We start from the raw sequence: 15090 nt of genomic DNA, 5'->3' as shown, positions 1-15090 counted from the left end.
TTTCAAGATCATCTAATGATTGGGGTTGGGTTCTCAAGGTGAATTTGGGTTCGGGCTGCTGAGGAGATTATGGGGGGGAGATGATGTTCAGGTGTGTTAGTTTGAATGGGTGAAAGAGGCGTTGATGTATATTTCTTTATACCCAAGAGATTAGATTCTTCAGGGGTAACTCCTTAGATGTCAACAAAAATCTGTGAAAAATTAAGCTCAAATAAATACGCAATCTAAACGCAATCATATATGCAATCTATACGCAATACATACGCAAGGTTCACGCAATCTATACGCAACACGTACGCAATACATACACAAACCGTATGCAATAAATAAGCAATATATAAAACTATTCAAAATATATACATGTCTTCTCTTTAAATTAACAAATAATTTAGCTGTCTTCTTAGTGTTATATACAATGTCATCACCCCAACGAAGGAAATGGGGTCTTCTGTCAGGGTACTTCGGGAGATGAATGAAAGTGTGCTCCAGGAATCAAACCTACATAAAATTAAGATATTCTTAGTAAGTTTTAGTAAATAAATCAGTCAAATTAAATGTTTAATTAGAATTATTTTAGAACTCACAATTAGTAGTGGCACAAATCCATTGACATAACCCACTGGCATGTTCTTTGAGATCTTCAAAGATACATTATTAAAATCTTCAACCAGGCATTTCCAAATTGACCATGCCCAATTAATTGATGAAAAATCATAAACATTATTTTCTATTGTCTTTAACATCTTATGAACTTTAAAGTTGCTTTGTTGAAAATAAATTAGAACATAAATACATAATAAAAATTTTCAACATGGTATATGGGGCGCTTTCCCTAGTCAACTCAAACATTTCAGTCTTTATCTCCTTTAAAGTGATTATTGAAGTGGGCAAGGTCATCCAGGTAATCTCCTGACCTCTGTTTGGTAGACCAGTAAGGAGGGCCACTTCATCAGCTGTGAAAGGTACAACATGTGTTGAGTCTAGTAATTAGGTTGTTAAGCCTAAGTTAATGTCCCAAGGCTACCAAGAGGGGGGGGAGGTGAATTGGTAGTTTTAAAAATTTTAATCCCTCTTTGACTTTAAGTTGAACCGAAATGAAAATTTTGAAAGTTCGTTAGGGATGTTAAGCCCTATAGAACTGGACCAAGCTAACCAAGAGGGGGGGGGGGGGGGAATTTTAAAAAAAATTCTTTTCACAAAGAAATAAAATCACAAACCAAATCACACCACAAAAATAAATGCGGAATTTAAAAGTGCGGAAGCAAGAAAAAGAACACAGAAATTTATAGTGGTTCGGTCGACTCGACCTACGTCCACTCCTTGGAGGCACCCTCCAAGTATTGCACTACAAAACGTGACTCTCCTTTAGCCCCCACGGCTAGGCGGAGAATCCCTTACAAGAAACTCCTTTTTGCCACCCCGGCAAGGCAGAGAACCTACCTCCTTTTGCTTCCTCCTGAAGCTGGCAAAGAACCACAACCAAAAGCAAACTCCTTACCTATACCGACACTTCCACGGATGAGAAACTCCAGACGAAAGACAAGCAGAGCGATCCTTGAGCAACCCGATGGGAGTACATCGGTCGCAAATATGAAAAAGAGGCACAAAATTAGCCCAATGTCAAAAGATGCACAAAAATGTGCCAAAATTTTTTAAAAAGATGCGCAAAGCACCACTTGTGGTAATTCTCTTCTTTCCAAATTCTTTCAATCTCTTAATTCAAATTGATCTTATGTTCATTTATATTCTATTGAACTTTGAAATATAGAATTTTTATTCATCTCTCTTGTAATGATTTTCTATATTCAAATGTCTAAATTGAATCATGTTTTTGATAAATTCTTCTTACTTACAATGTTATATCATTTCTTAAATTCTATGAATTTCTATGATTTACCTAATATTATTAGTTTTAGATTGCATACCTTATGTCAATCACCATTTAGATTAAATTTTCAAATGAATTTCATATAATTACTTACATTTCTCGTCTATTTTTTTCACTTTTTGTTGTTGTCAAAAAGGGGGAGAAATTTGTGTTTGTATGTTTTGTTTTTGTATTCTGATTTTGTGTCATTTGGCTTGTGTTATTGTTTTGTATTTTTTATTTTTTGTTAAAATTTTTTGAAAAACAAAAAAATATGTTCTTTGGTTCAAAATGCCTCCTTATTTTAATGTATTCATCAATTCAGGGGGAGTTTAGGAGATTTGTTTAACTTGAAATCATACAAATAATAATTCTTTTGCCATCATCAAAACTATACAAGTTGCAAAAATGTAAAGCATGCAAATAGCAACTATCTTAACAACATGGCCCTCTATAATAAAGCTTTGCTTTTCAATATTCCACATTGTCAGCAGCTAGTAGATTAGTGGAGCATTTTGTTCAAATCCAAGAAAATGAAAAAAAATGGTAAATATTCAGGTCCTTCAATTTTTGTTCAATTTAAACAGGAATTATCTCGAAAAAAATATCCCACATTATTCTAAATGTCGAAACATAGCATCTATAAGATATAAGACGGACGTAAATCTGCGTAAAATAAGAAACTAAAACTAATTTAGAGAAGAAGTTTATACGTATTACGTACGCATATAAAACACAATAAAATATGCAGAGCATACGCATATTATACGCAACGTGTACGCATACTATAAGCATATCATACATATACTATACGCAGTGTAAACGTAATCTACGCAAAATATATGAAAGATATCAGCAGAAATCTAGGGTTTTTTACATTAATCATTTTTCTTTATTGGAAGTTTAGTTTTATAATTTAAAGATCCAAAGTATTTATTATAAAATGTTAGGGTTTGTCTTCAACATATACGCAGAAAATAAGTGAAATTAACGCAGATTATACACAATGTATACAAAGAAAATATGCAGAAAGAACGAAAATGGTGAGATAAATATATTCTTTATAGTTACTCAGAATGATTTTATTTTATTTTTTGATTTTTTCAGCAAATACGCATTGAATACCAAAGATATTCATAGTTCATTTTATGTCAATGTAAGAATTTACGCACCTCTCTCTTTGCAGGTGAATCCTTTCCCTCATCCATGATGAGTAGAAGAAATTGCTGGAGGAATTCAGAATATGTTTTTTATAGGAAGCTCCGAAGAACTGGAGTGAATGGTCGAAGTGAGGAATTTGGAAAATGTTAAAATTTACCGCCTTTTTCATTATATTTACTGGGCGGGCCTTTTATTATTTAGTCTTGAAATGACAAACGGGTCTGGCGTTAACTTTCCACGTTAGCACGCCACGCGTTATATTTTTATTGGCTTTTATTGGCGACCGAACACATCTCTGTGAGCGGATTCCACACAGAATAATTTCTCATGCGTAGGAGAAATTATTCGATGTGGAATCCAGTCACGGAGGTGTGTTCGGTTGCCAATAAAAACATTACTCGTGTTGTGCTTACATGGAAAGTTAAGACCCGACCTATTTACTGCAGACAACGAGACACCCGTCGTCCCATCAAATTTAACAGTAAAAAGATGTAAAAGACAGAAAATTTGCATATTTCGGTCATTCGCTCCAGTTCTCTCCCGAGGTTCCTGCAAAAAAATCTTCTCAAAAATATCAAGCAATCTCTTCTGCTCAAATGGAGGAGGGGAAGGATTCACCTGCAAAGAAAAAGGTACGTTATTGCTTACTTTAACATAAAATGTTCTACGTATTTCTTTGACATTCAATGTGTGTTTGCTGAAGAAACCAAAATAAAAAATAAAATCATTCTGAGAATGATAAAAAATTATATTTATCTCACAATTTAAGTTCTTTTTGCATATTTTCATTGTATTTAATGTGTATATTCTGTGTATATTTTGCTTATTTTCTGTGTATATGTTGAAGACAAATCATAACATTTTATAATAAATACTTTGGATCTTTAAATCATCAAAATAAACTTCTAATAAAGAAAAATATTTAGCGTAAATAATTATTGATTTATGCTGATATTTTTCGTATTCTTTGCATACCGTATGCATATACTTTACATATTTCATGCGTATAAAATGCATATAATCTGCGTATAATATGCGTATTCTTTGCCTATAATTTGCGTTTTATATGCGTACTTAATGCGTATCATCTGCTTCTCTAAATTAATTTTAGTTTCTTAATTTACGCAGATTTACGTCCGTCCTATATCCTATCACTGTTATGTTTCCATATTTAGAACAATCTGTGATACTTTTTCTAAGATAATTCCTCTTAAAATTGAAGAAAAATTAAAGAACCTGAATATCTTCCAATTTCTTCATTTTGCTGGATTTGAGCAAAACGCCCCGCTGATCTACCAGCTGCTGACAATATGGAATATTCAAAAGCAAAATTTTATTATAGAGGGTCATGTTGTACCTTTTAGAGCTGATGAAGTGGCCATGCTTACTGGTCTTCCAAACTAAGGTGAGGAGACTGCCTGGATGACCTTGCCAACTTAAACCATCACTTCAAAGGATATAAAGTCTGAAATGCTTGAGTTGACAAGTGAAAGCGCCCTAGAGACTATGTTGAAAACATTTATTATATATTTATGTTCAAATTTATTTTTCCAACAAAGCAACTTCAAAGTTCCTAGGTTATTAAAAATAATATCAAATAATGTTGATATTTTTCATCAATTAACTGGGCATGGTCAATTTGGGAATGCCTGGTTGAAGAATTTAATAATGTATCTTTGAAGATCTCAAACAATAAGCCAGCAAGTTATGTTAACAGTTTTGTGCCTCTGCTAATTGTGAGTGCTAAAATAATTCTAATTTAACATTTAATTTGACTGATTAATTTGCTAAAATTTAATGAGAAGATCTCAATTTTATGCAGGTTTGGTTCCTGGAGCACAGTTCTATTCATTACTCGAAGTACCCTGAGAGAAGGCCCCGTTTTCTTCGATGGCGTGATGATATTGTATATAATACTGAGAAGACAGCTAAGTTATTTGTTAATTTAAAAAGAAGACATGTATATATTGTGAAAATATTTATATATTGCTTATTTATTTCATATGTACTGCATATGACTTGCGTACATATTGCATATAAAGTGCGTATATATTGCGTATAAATTGCGTATATATTACTGAAATTATTTGATGACAAATTTTCTTACAAATTAATTTTTCACATATTTTTGTTGACCTCCAAGCAATTACCTCCGAAGAAGCTAATCTTCTAGGTATCAAGAAATGTACATTAAGCCTTCTTTCTCCCATTCATACCAACCCACCTGAGCATCATCTCCCCCCTCAATCTCCCCAGCAGCCCAAACCCAAATCTACCCTACAAACCCAACCCCAATCATTCGATGTTCTTGAAGAGAAAATAATGAAAATTGTGCGGGATACCTGCAAAAACCTCTTCCAAGAATTTGAAGCTAGGCTTAGCAAGAATTTGGAGCAAATTATGTAAAGAGTTGATCTTATTGATAACAAGTTCCAAAATTTCATTGTTCAAGGCAATCTTAATCCTGATCAGCAAGCTGCTTCCTCCTCATCATCATTCATTCACCATACAATGAAGAATATTCGAATATCTTCTGAACACACAAAGACCGAAGCCCAGAGAAAATCAGTGAATAAAAGATGACCAAGGCTGCTGACTTAGAAGAGGATATCGGTTTATTAAAAATTAAAAGGGTGTATAAGAAGCATAAATTACACATCAGAGAGGACCAAGGCCACAGAAAATCAATCCCAAAGAAAAACAAGAAGCGGAAAAGGGTACACCCCCAAGTAGAACCCGCCCAAAAAGAGTGATCACAAAAAGTTCCATCCCCCAAAAAACCATCCCCCAAAGAACCTCCCCAAGAAGAACCATCCCTAATTGTTCCATCACCAAAAGAACTTAACTTTAGAACCATCCCCAAAATGAACCTTTGGAAAAATAACCAAAAGTTCCATAACCAAAAGAAGTAATCAATATTGATAATGTTATAGTGAAGGGTTTCCCTGCTAGTCATAAGTGAACTTCATTGGCTTGGAGATGTTGAGTCCTGAGAAGGAACTTTTTATCAGGGATAACATAAAGAATTATCTTGACAGGTATTTTATTTGCGTTATTTGTGTATAATTTATGCGTATTAATTGTGTAATATGTGCGTATGTCTTGGGTAATTTATGCATATGGATTGCGTAAGAACTGTGTTTTATATGCGTACTTAATGCGTATTTTATGTTTAATGATTTCAGTAGCATGCCAATATTTGAAGCTGGGAACGTTATAATTTCTAGATGTGGGATGGACGAAATATTATCCGACGGTTACCTTGAAAATGATCATGTTGATTCCTTTGTCATTTTATTAAATGAGAAGGCCAAAATTTTCCCAGACAAGTATCATAAATTTCTATACATCTCACCAATGTATTGGGTTAGTATACTTGTTTATTTCATATATAATTATATATTTTGAATATTTTATTCTTATATTTAATTCTTGCAGCATTACAAGTTGAAGGATCCAAGTTTAAAATTGTTCATAAAAAACATAAACTACAATTCTGTTCATTCATGAAACATTATACTTAATCCAACTATTGACGGTTCGCACAGGACTCTTTTGGTTGGGTATCGAAATCATAAAAAGTAGGAATTTTATGATTCTGTTCCCAACCCTATGCATAGAAGTATTGCTATAAAGATAGTAAGTTTAATTGGATTTAGTAAAAAATTTTGAAATTATTTTTCAGTGAACTAAATTCTATTCCATATATTATTCAGATTGCAAGCTTATAAAGGGATTGGAAAGAAGCTTTTGATGATAATATCAACAAATGGAGTTTCAAGACAATCAAGAAGGCGCCAACTTAGTCCAACAATACAGATTGCAGAATGTTTGTTTGCAAATACATGAAAAATATTATTTAACAAAAAACTCCAAGTGGAGAGAGAGTATTGATTGGCAGGAAAAAAATGCCAAAATATAGGGCAGAATTCTCATACGCATTGTTCTGTACAGCATTGAAATGAACTTTTCATATTTTATTTTTGTGTAAATAACTGATATATGTAAATTATCTGTGCATAAAATATCGAATAAGAAGGTGTTCCTATGGGTTTGCAAAGTACGCATTCTATACGCTTGGTATACGCATTCGGGACGCACGAAATACGCATTCTATACGTAAATCACTGTCCTTTGTTTTTTTTTTAAATTTATTTAATTGTAATTTAATTAATTCAATGCATTCCTTCAGTATGAATCATGTAAATACTCATTTTAGGATCATTATAAAAGAATTATAAAAAATTTTCTCAATGAGACATAGTATATGTCTACATCCTTGTATGGAGATATATGGAGAATCAAAGGTGTTTGGAATGCTTCATCTCGTGAAGAAAGAATCATGAATCATTGAATATTGTGTTTCTCAACATTGATATTTGATTCCTTGTTGTTAAGAAGGTGTTTTTATGGGCTTGCAAAGTACACATTCTATACGCTTATTGATACACAGTCGAGACGCATTCAATACACATTCCATACGCAAATCACATTGCTTAATTTTTTCTTTAAAATTTGATTTCATTAGAATTTAATTGATTCAATGCATTCCTTCAGTATGAATCATGTAAATACTCATTTTAGGATCGTTATAAAAGAATTGTAAAAAAATTTCTCAATGAGACATAGTATATGTGTACACCATTGTGCTAGACAAGTGATAGTTCTAGTGAGTGGGGGTTATGCTTCACTGGTTTAGCTTGCAATGGAGATATATGGAGAAACAAAGATGTTTTGAATGCTTCATCTCATGAAGAAAAGATTCAGGAGTCGTTGAATATTGTGTTTCTCACCAATGATCCTACATTCCTTGTGATTAAGAAGGTTTTTCTTTTAGTTTGTATGTACACATTCTATATGCTATATATACGCAATAGGGGCGCATTTAATACGCATTCCATACGCAAATAATAGTTTTTGGTATTTTCTTAAAAAATTTATTTAATTCGAATTTAATTGATTCAAAGCATTCCTTCAATAAGAATCATGTAAATACTCATTTTAGGATCATTATAAAAGAATTATAAAAAAATTCTTAATGAGACATAGTATATGTGTACACCCTTGTGCAACACAAGTGATAGTTCTAGAGAGCGGGGGTTATGCTTCATTGGTTTAGTTTGCAATAGAGATATTTAGAAAATTTAAGTTGTTTGGAATGCTTCGCCTCGTGAAGAAAAGATTCAGTAGCCGTTGATTATTGTGTTTCTCACCAACGATCCTACATTCCTTGTGATTAAGAAGGTTTTTCTTTTAGTTTGTATGTACGCATTCTATACGCTATGTATATGCAATAAGGGCGCATTGAATACGCATTCCATACGCAAATCACAGTTCTCGGTTTTTTCTTAAAAAAATTATTTAATTCAAATTTAATTGATTCAATACATTCCTTCAGTATGAATCATGTAAATACTCATTTTAGGATCATTATAAAAGAATTATAAAAAAATTTCTCAATGAGACATAGTATATGTGTACACCCTTGTGCTACACAAGTGATAGTTGTAGAGAGTGGGGGTTATGCTTCATTGGTTTAGTCTGCAATAGAGATATTTAGAAAATCAAAGTTGTCTGGAATGCTTCGTCTCGTAAAGAAAAGATTTAGGAGTCGTTGAATATTGTGTTTCTCACAAATGATCCTACATTCCTTATGATTAAGAAGATTTTTCTTTTAGTTTGTATATACGCATTCTATACGCTATGTATACATAGTAAGGGTGCATTGAATACGCATTCCATATGCAAATCACAGTTCTTAGTTTTTTCTTAAAAAAATTATTTAATTCAAATTTAATTGATTAAATGCATTCCTTTAGTATAAATCATATAAATTTACATGCCGCATCTTCATGTCAATTCGCATTAAAAATTATTATAAAAATTTTCTGAATGAGACTTTAATATATAATAAGCCTTAAAATACGCAACTAGGACGCATACAATATGCATTCAATACGCATCCAATACGCATTAAAATAAATATCTCTAAAGATAATAATACAAATATTCTTATTACATAGAATTTTCTGATTTAATGATATACATCATCAACTTCAGGTACATTGCTAATGGATTTTTTGAACGTACACCTTTTATGTGTTCCTAAGTGAAGTATTTGGGTATGCTTGTGAAATTAGAATGCTTTGCTCGCTTTACTGATGGCTGACTGGACGGTTCCCCGGCTATGAAATCGTCGGTCATGCACTCGGGCATGCTTGTGAACTGCTATACTGATGCCTAACTAGACTGGCATGCTTGTGATATGAAGTCATTGGTGAACCATTCAGGCATGCTTGTGAAATTGCACTGCTTAGCTGATGGCTAACTGGACTGTACAGAGTTTATGAAGTCCTCAATGAAGCATTCGGGCATGCTTGTGAAATTACACTGCTGCGCTGATGGTTGCTTGGAGTGACACAATTTATGAAATTCTCCATTAAGCATTCGGGCATGCTTGAAGGAGTAGCAATTTTTGTTGTATTTTTCTTCGCTGATGGTTTCCCTGTTAAAATAATTAATAACAATATGTCACAACAGGCAATAAATCAAATTAGTCAGAAAATAAATTAATACTCTTTGACTTCTTTTACCAGTGGCTTTTCAGCCTAGCATTGGATATGCCTTTAGGCCTACGCTTTAGAGGATCTTTTAGTTGTACACTGCCACCCTGTATAGACTTGTATGTCTTTCTCTTCCATAAACAATCAAATCGAGTTTTTCAGATGTATCCTTCATCAAAGTCAATAGGAATTCTTCACCCTCCTCATTCAGCTGCGCTCGTGTGCTCATTTCATATGTAAACCTGATGATATAATTTCTAAATATGAATCCGCTACTAGCTTCAGAGCTATTATGAGAATGTTCTTTAAAATTTAGACCAGAATATATATCTTGTCGAGCTCGTGCTGACCATCGCAACAGTAGGTACTTCTTGGGGATTTTCCCAAAAGCCATTTGCCTCAAAACTATTATGCAATGAGAACACAATAAATCCATCATTTCAAACTTTCTGCAGGAGCATTGAATGTTACCATTTTGTGCATCAAAATCAATAACCCAAGGTTTAGAATGATCCTTTTTCTCTGTGTAATAGACAAAAAATTTAGAAGAATCACTAGACTCAAGCTCTACACTCATTACACCAACACCTTATAAAAATTTTTGTTCAAAAAATGAATATATTTTCTTTGAATAAAATTGAGTAGCTTGCTTTAATATCGAGCAGTTTTTTATTACAGGTTCTATTTCGGATTGACTGCATCTATAATCCTCATCATGTTCATTCCGGCTCCAATTCCTCATCACCTTCTCTAAACCCAGAAAGCAATCAGTTATATAACTTGTGGGCTTAGAAATGCCATGTCACACATTATTAGTAGACTCGCTACGTTGTGTTGATAGAATGTCCATGCTAAAACAATCCTTATTGAAGGCTGTTGACCACTTATTTCTTATCCTATAAAGATCCTGCAATCAAACATGATTTTGGAGGTTCCCTTGTATGATTAATTCAGCCCATGCATTCTCAAACTCCTCCTCAGAGTCACATCTGCTCAAACACTTATTGAAGAGGCCTTTGACTTTGTTGTTGGTATTATAGCACGATACTTTTGATGGAGCCTTTTTACGGATATGCCATTGGCACAGTCTATGGCGACCTTGAGGTAGTGCAACTTCTATGGCCCTAGCCATTGCCTGGTCTTGATCTGTATATATTGTTATTGGTTGTTTATCACCCATCATTCAAACAAAAGTTGTAAACAGCCACGTAAATGATTCAATTGTCTTTTCAGACAAGGAGGCCACCCAAGCAAAATGTTTTGCCAATGATTGTTAACCCCGACAAATGGTGCGTATACCAAATTATACTTATTAAGCCTATAACTTGTGTCAAAAATTACCACATCACCAAAGCAGTTATAATCTATCCTACTAATCCCATAAAAAAAAAATTTAACATTCTATCAAATTCATCCTTCTGAACATCCTAAGTGAACATGTTATTATTAAGTTGATATTCTTTAAATAACTCAATCAAAGTATTAGTGTCCTCAAATTCAATCTTTGCTTATTTTGTTTTTTGAATAAAGTTGTACGCATCCCTCCTTATCAATCCAATATTTGCGACACCTCCAACTTCATTAGCAAGGAAGGAAAATGCATCAATGGTTCTTATCCCAACATCTGTAATTACTTTAAGAATAGAAGCTTTTTCATCACACACGTTCCTGCATGATCTAAGAAGATGCCAGTCTTCTGGCCTAGGCAAATCATGATTGTGATTTTCAATAATTTTTTTCACCTTCCAATATCCAGCTTCATCCATTGTAAACCTAATCATAGCTGGACAACCAGTTCGGGTATCTTATTTTCGATATTTCCTTTAGATATTAAGATCAGGAAATTTCTTGAAACCAGCTTTTGAACAAACAAAGTCCTTGGATTTTAGATTTCTGGAATTTGGCCAGTAACTGTGATGATCCTTACGAACACTAAAACCAAGATTTTTATCATAATTACAATAAACCTCTTATGCCTCTTTCTCATTAACATAAACATCCTGATAAATACGCAATAAAAGAATTATCCATACGCAACCAATAAGCAGTAATTAAGCAAAACAATACGCAACCAATACGCAACCAAAACGCAATAAAAACTCAACATATGCGCAATTAATACACAACTAATACTCAATGTATATTAAACAAATAAGCAATACATACGCAATTAATAGGCAATAAAACTTTACAATAAGAAAATTGAACTACAAATTCGTTATTGTACCCTAGCTCAATAATACTTTAAAAGAAGGGAACACCGAGTCTTCTTTTAAAGTCAATTACAATTTAACATTATGTACATTGTTGATAAAAATACGCATCTTTATTAAACACAATAAACTCATAAAAAATCTTTGTACCATAAAATAATTACATCAAAAAGATGACTCTATAAATAAATATAATTGCAACATTGCTATAAAAAAACTTGGGAGGAGGCGAACTTTACCGATAAGCTAAACTTTTCGTCTAATCGCATTGGTTTTAGGTGTTCTGCTTCATGTGCGCTCGTTTCCTAGACATCGGCATTCTTCAAGTTATCGGCTTCCTCCGAGCCCTATGAAAATATTGTCTGCTCATAAAAACAAACATCCTCCTCCAGATCCAAATCAATCTTCATCTTCATCGGCATTTTTTTCTAAGAAAATTTTGGCTGAAAGCGTTATATATTGCGGTGATTCACGCCTTAAATTCTGAAAAAAGAAGCGCCAACCTAAATTTAACGTTATGCTCAGGTCGGGCTGGAAGACAAATAATTTTGACGGGTCGGGTATCGTCAGGTTAACGCAAGTCAATATAAAGAACTCGGACTTTTAACTTTCCACGTAAGCATCCGATCATAGATCTGTGACCGGATTCCATATATAATAATTTCTCGATGCGTATAAACTATATTCACTGCGTAGGGAGAAATTATTCTGTGCGGAATCTGGTCACAAAGCTGTGTTAGGTTGCCAATAAAATCATTACACGTGGTGTGCTTACGTGGAAAGTTAGGATATTCATTTGACTTCTTACCCATCCCGTTTGTCTTTTCGGACTTACTTCAGACGAAGAGAAATCCGTAACAAATAAGCAGTAATCAAACAGAAAATGCGCAACATGTACGCAACAAATACTCAATAAATACGCAACGAATACACAATAAAATACTCAATCAATACGTACATTTTACGCAATGAATACACAATAAATACTCAATCAATACGCAAGTCAAATAAATATCGCGGACTTTTAACTTTCCACGTAAACATCCGAACACAGCTCTATAACTGGATTCCGCACGTTAATGATAGGCTTGCTAGGTGGAAGATGTCGACGTAGATTTAATATGCGGATATTCATTTGTCTTCCTAACTCCTCGGTTAATTTATACACATGATTAGGAAATTTAGAACTTTCAAAACTTAGAGGTTGTTCAATATAAACATCCTCTTGTATCACCTGATTTAAAAAGACACTTTTAACATTCATTTGAAATAATTTAAATTCCTTAAAATGGGCAATGACTAACAAAATCTTAATTGCTTCAAGTCTTTCTACAGGGGAAAAATATCCTCAAAATTAATCTTTTTAATTTGATTATACCCCTTAGCCACCAATCTAGCCTTATTTCTAACAACAACTCTTGAGTAATTTATTTTATTTTTAAACACACACTTAGTTCCAACTACACTTTTATCCTTTGCCTTATAAAGCATTTGGGTACTAAAAGACCTTTTGAGATTATATGTTTTAGATTTTAAAGGTTATTTGGAGGATCATATACCATTGATAGAATTTTCCTATAAAAATAACTACCAATCAAGCATACAAATGGCACCATATGAAGCACCTTATGCTAGAAAATACAAAACTCCCTTAACTTGGATAGAAATAGGAGAAAGGCTGTTAATGGGTTTAGAGCTAGTTGATGGAGAAATAGAGAATATCATATTACTTAGAGATAGATTAAAAGTTGTTGAGGATCGCCAGCAAAAGTATTATGAACCCAAGCATAGAAAAGTAGAGTTTAAAATTGGAGATTTTTTCTTTCTAAAGGTTAAGCTTGTGAAAGGTGCAACTAGATTTGGGTAAGGAGGAAAATAGAGTCCTAGCTATATAAGACCTTCTAAAATTATCGAAAGGAATGGATAAGTTGCTTATACACTTGCTCTCCTACCTGACATGTCTCCTACCTGACATGTCATATATTCACAATATTTTTCTTGTATGACTATTAAAAAAATTGGTTTAATGTATCTATCTGAGAATTGAACATATTGTTATTGATCTATGAAAGAATCTAAATTACATAGAAGATTTAGAAAGAATACTAGGTTTTGATGTTAAACAATTTAGGAATGGTTAGATCCCTTATGTTAAAGTAAAATAGAGGTATAAGCTAGAAAAGGAGGTTACTTGGGAGAAGGAAGAAAACATTACAATGAAATTATCTCATTTGTTATATGGGCACTATATTAATGAATTTTGGGGATAAAATTTCAATAAGGAAGGGTGAATTGTAATACCCAAAATGTTCAAAATAATGTAAGCATAAATTTCCTTTGAATATTTCTTTAGTTTCATTAAATTCTATTTTTAATTTCATGCATTTTGATATATAGAAGTTTCAAAGTCTAATAATTTATATGTTCAATTAATCGTATTAAACCCTAAGGATTTAATCAATAGAATAAAATTAAAAGTTAATCAAAGTAATGTAGCATATAGATGGTTATTTAAATGCAAGATTCTTATTTCCACTAATATGTGCATGCAAGGGGCTGATATCTGGATAACTAAAATCAACGATTTGGAACAACTAATCGATGTTTGTGGATTTAGGTATAGATATATTTAATTTATTATGGAGATTATTAGAGGTTAGTGCAGTAAATAATAAGTATATTAAGCACTAGCCTTAAGCCTTTGCATCCCATTTTCATTCTCCCTACCTGATAGTTTTTTTTTAGAGTTGAAGTTAGTGGTGAGAACCTCAGAGAGAAATTTGGGGCTGCTACTATTGACTGGTTTAGAGGAGAATCTAGCATGTATAAAGGTAAACTATGGAGAAGATTAAGATTGTTGTAGGTTGTTGTTATTGTATATAATGAAAATAATAAGGAAATGAATGTATTTATTTCTAAATTCAGGTATATAAATCAAATTAGAGGCTATAGTGCTATTGTAATGGGTTGAAATAGAGTAAGAGCTGTTGTAATAGTTTTTAATTAGTGAGAAAAATAGAGGAAAAATATTAGAAAATAGTAAGGTAAGAAAGCAGTAACAACTAAAGTTACAACCCAATGTAACTTTACAAAGATCTATGTGAAATATGTTTAATTATGAGTGTCCTAATTGGATGTTTTTTGGAACTCATGTTTTCTGCAATCAATGTTTGGGTACTATTATTTTATTTTATAAGTTGTTGAATCGAATAGAGAAGAAGGGAGGAAGAGGAAACTAGAGGTTAGAAAATTGTAAATGAGGAGAAATTTACTAGAGGAAAAGACT

Source organism: Dendrobium catenatum, unplaced genomic scaffold, assembly GCF_001605985.2.
Source record: "Dendrobium catenatum unplaced genomic scaffold, ASM160598v2 fragScaff_scaffold_315, whole genome shotgun sequence".
NCBI classification, from domain to species: Eukaryota; Viridiplantae; Streptophyta; class Magnoliopsida; order Asparagales; family Orchidaceae; genus Dendrobium; species Dendrobium catenatum.
This window is presented reverse-complemented; position numbering follows the sequence as displayed.